A 4,533-nucleotide genomic window follows, 5' to 3' on the forward strand; every position below is an offset into this window, starting at 1 on the left:
GGAGGAAAGAAAGAGGGCCAGCTCCTTCACACACAATCCAGTTGGAGAGAGTATGGAAGTGGTTATCTAGGTGGTTCTCAGTCTTTCTCCCCTGAGATAGAGTGTGGGACTGAAACAGCAGTGAATCACTGATGTAGAAGATACAAGAGCTGCAGTGGTGGTAGGAGCTCTCCAAAGCAGCTGAGAAAGTATGGTGTGTGTGTGTGTGTGTGTGTGTGTGTAACCCTGAACCAAATGTCCTTGGCCCATGGACAGAGATTGCCAACCCTTGATCTAATATGTTGTTGTACTTTTGTCTTTTAAGGTTTTCAAGCACCAGTGTAGAAAACTGGGTGGCTCAGTTAGTTGGGTGTCCGACTTCGGCTCAGGTCATGATCTCACAGTTCTTGAGTTCGAACACCACGTTGGGCTCTGTGGTGACAGCTCAGAGCCTGGAACCTGCTTCTAATTCTGCGTGTTTCTCTCTCTCTGCCCCTCCCCTGCTTTCACTCTCTCTCTCTCAAAAATAAATTCTAAATTTTTAAAAAAATTAAAAAAAAAAGATTTTTCAAACACCTTGTTCCTTCAAGAAGCAATAAGAGCTAATGAGAAGCAGACGGTACCCTGGGTTCCATTTCTCACTTCACTAGGGCCTGCCACAGTTTGGAACAGTTTTGATTGCTGCCCTATGCCCTCTTGTTTAGAGGTGCTGTCTGCACCCTGGGATGCAAGGGTTAGGTTTCTTATTTTTCCTGAAAAATGGTGCTAGTGTCATTGGCTGTTAAAAATGAGACAGGTGTGCTCGCTTTGGCAGCACATCTCCTGAAAACATTGGAGTGACACAGACAAGATTAGCGTGGCCCCTGTTCAAGGGTGACAGGCAAACCTGTGAAACCTTCCATACAAAAATAAGAACTTTTAAAATGGGACATAGGCAAGAGAACTTTTGCATTTGGATGGGATGTTTTCTGTGATTGGCTTATCCTGCTTAGTTCTTTCTTCCTTACTTTATGGACACGCAAGAAAGAACACATGCTCATAGTATTGGAGGCAGGTGCTGAACTTCCTAGGTGGCAGCCCTCCTGAAATGTATTCTTGCATGCACAAATGCAAAGACCCTTGTTGACCTGCTCTCTCAATGCTTTGGAAACTCGGAGGAATGGTGATGTGGTCACTGTTAGAACAGAGCAACAAACAAATCTGGTGTAATTGAGGATAAGCTTCATGTGGGCAGTCCTGATGTTTGCTCACGGAAAGGTGATTCATTTAGACGAATCAGGGCTTTAAAATTGTTTTCTTGAAGTGTAACAGATACAGAAAAGTGCATGCACTGTAAATGTATGGCTTGGTGAATTTGTGCAAAGTGAACACACCTATGTTACCCTGGTAACCACTATGTAGATCAAAAAGTAGAATGTTAGAGTCACCCCAGAAGACCTCTGTACCCACTCCTCCCCCAGTTACTAGTCCTTTGAGGTATAACCAGTAACCTAACTTTCTACACTTGATATTTTTGCCTGTTTTTGAACTTTATGTATACTTGTGAAATTTATTCACATTTTGTGTAGATCTTCTTCACTTATTCTCATTGCTATATTGTGTTCCGTGATAGACATATGCCACAGATGGGGTGCCTAGGTGGCTCAGTTGCTTAAGCCTCTGACTCTGGAATTCAGCTCAGGTCAGGGGCTTGTGGGATCAAGCCCCGCTTTGGGCTCTTTGCCTACAGTGCAGAACCTGCTTGGGATTCTCTCTCCCTCTTTCTCTGCCCCTCCCTGGCTTGCATGTGCTCATGTGCCCTCTCTCTCAAAATAAGTAAGCATTAAAAAAAGAAATATGCCACAATTTATTTATCCATTCTATGTTGATGGGGTTTTATTGCACACATTCCTACAAGTGGAATTATCAGCTCACAGTGTTTGCATATATGCATCTTTTTTTTTTTTCAACGTTTTTTATTTTTGGGACAGAGAGAGACAGAGCATGAACGGGGGAGGGGCAGAGAGAGAGGGAGACACAGAATCGGAAACAGGCTCCAGGCTCCGAGCCATCAGCCCAGAGCCCGACGCGGGGCTCGAACTCACGGACCACGAGATCGTGACCTGGCTGAAGTCGGACGCTTAACCGACTGCGCCACCCAGGCGCCCCGCATATATGCATCTTTAATGGACCCTGGAATAGCAGTAAATGAGAGTTAGGGGCGTATTTTTTATTTTTTTAATTTAGAGAGAGAGAGAGAATAGGGGAGAGCGAGAGCAAGAGTGAGAGCGAGAGTACATGCGTGAGAGAGAATCTTAAGTAGGCTCCACGCTGATTGTGGAGCCTGATCCTGGGATCCTGACCTGAGCTGAAATCAAGAGTTGGTCAGACACTCAGCCAGACTGAGCCACCCAGGCGCCCCAGGAATGTATTTTTGGTAGGGGACAAAGCACAAAGCTAAGATCAGGCCCCAGGTTTCTGGTCTCCTTCCAGGCTTGGATTACAGGGGAGCCAGAGCAAGGCACTTAACCTCTGTGTTTCCTCAACTGTAAATTGGAAATAATTGGTACCTGCTCTATTACTTGCTGTGGGATGAAAAAGTCCTCTGCAAAATCTCAAGCTGCACAAATGGAAGCTCTCATTAAAATGGAAGCAGGGAAGGGGGATTTTTAATTATCAATGAGAACTAAAGAATAACTGTATTTATTTGGATTTCCATTCCCAATTAAGAATCCAGAGATTAGATTAACTGCTCAGCTAGACTGAGTAGTATTGCCAAAGGGCCCTGCAGTGTTATTGTCTCAAACGCAAACACAGTAAGTAACTTCCCAGACCTATCCTATGAATCTTGCTAGAAGTTTCCTCAACTGCCCGGAGCCCCAGGGGTCCTCCCAGTTCTTTCTCTTAGTCGCCAATGCCTCAGCTTTTTCTTTCCCCCTGCATCAGCTTGAGTTGGCCTACTCTGGGAAAAACTGGTTTGATGCTGCCTGACCAGACCAATTATAATGCACCAGGAAAGCAGAAGGACACCATCATCCCATGTCTTCCTGCGTTATTGAACATAAAGTGTGAATATTGTCAATGAGGTGCTTTGGTCTTACGGTACAACTAAAAGTTCACAGGCATTTATTCTACCAAAGGTTGTGCTAAAATGAATCAGGGACTGTAAAATACAGTAGTTGAAAGTAGTGTCAACATTTTTTCTATCCTCCTAGTTCCCTTGCAGATGGTTGCACAAATGTTACACAAGTAGAAGGCAGTGCCCTCTTCTGGCCAATGCCACACTTGCATGGCTGTGGCTAAGAGGCTTGCCAACTCATGGGACTGGTTTTTCACTGGGTAACAGGCTCATCTTGGGGTTAGTCTTGAGTAAATCACATCTGGGGATCCACCCTCCCTTTCCTCTTCAAAAGAGAAAAATCAGAACTATGATAGTTACATTTTATGTGTGATTAACATTTAAATCAGTAGATTTTTTTTACCTTCCATAATGTGGGTAGTTACCTTAAGAGCAAAAACTGAGGTTTCCTGAAGAAAAAGAAATTCTGCTTCAAGACTGCAAAATAGAAACCTGGGTGTTTCCAGCCTTCAGATTTTGAATACAAGACTACAACGTCAACTCTTCCCTGAATTTCTAGCTTGCCAGCCTGCTCTGCAAATTCCAGACTTGTCTGCCCCCACAATCGTGTGAGCCAATTCCTTAAAATAAATCTGTGAATGTGTGTGAGTGTGAGTGTGTGTGTGTGTGTGTGTGTGTGTGTGTGTGTATGTATCTTGTTGGTTTTGTTTCCCTGAAAACCCTAATACAAAACCTAACTCTAAAACCCATTTATATCAGTGACATCTCATTTGTATAAACATAAGGGGACATGAAGTATGGCATGAGTTCAGGTTCAAGTCCCAGTACCATCTAATTTACTAGTTTCATGAACTAGCTACTTAATTGTACTTAGCCTTGGTATCTTCATTTTTATAAAGGGGAAAATAGTAGCATTTACTGAATATGCTGTTGTGAAGATTAAGAGAAAACATGTGCTTAGAATAGTGATTGGCTCAGAATAAGTACTCATTAATGTTAGTAGTTATTATTATTTTTATTACTAAGGTCATAGAGGGAAGCTGCCAAAAAAAGGGTGATTTATAGAATGAGGGGTACATGGAAGGGTAGCTGGTCTCGTTCACTCCCCCACCCATTGTCTCCCTAGATTCTTAGGGAGACAGGCAGTCTCTGCTTTTCACAACCTGTTCTTGGGCAGTATTATAAAGCCATTTCTTGTAAAGTGTCCTAACTGTTCCCATAGGAACCCAATCAAGATTAAAAGTTGGATTCTGAATTAATGATTAAGTCATATATGAAACCATTATTATGTCACAAAAGTAAAGTTCAGTAAATCTTGGTAATCATTTAAAACAGTAAAACTATGTAAGTCCTAACACGGGGCTTCCATAAAATTTAATCTTCACTCCATGGTACAATTTACCAATTTAATTAGCAGTTTTGTTTGCCTTCTCACAATTTAGAAGGCCTTCTGTAAGATGATTTGGATCACTTTTCGGCCTTTTGGCTAAGATCAA

At 42.6% G+C, this 4,533-nt stretch overlaps 1 non-coding gene across 1 annotated transcript; it reads left to right on the top strand.

The window, feature by feature from the left end:
- The first annotated feature begins 777 nt into the window (after positions 1 to 777).
- On the top strand, positions 778 to 887 carry LOC125910500 (U6 spliceosomal RNA). Its single transcript, XR_007454006.1, has one exon. It is a non-coding gene; the product is annotated as a U6 spliceosomal RNA (small nuclear RNA).
- The last annotated feature ends 3,646 nt before the right edge of the window (positions 888 to 4,533 follow it).

The sequence above is a fragment of the Panthera uncia genome (assembly GCF_023721935.1).
Source record: "Panthera uncia isolate 11264 chromosome B3 unlocalized genomic scaffold, Puncia_PCG_1.0 HiC_scaffold_1, whole genome shotgun sequence".
NCBI classification, from domain to species: domain Eukaryota; kingdom Metazoa; phylum Chordata; class Mammalia; order Carnivora; family Felidae; genus Panthera; species Panthera uncia.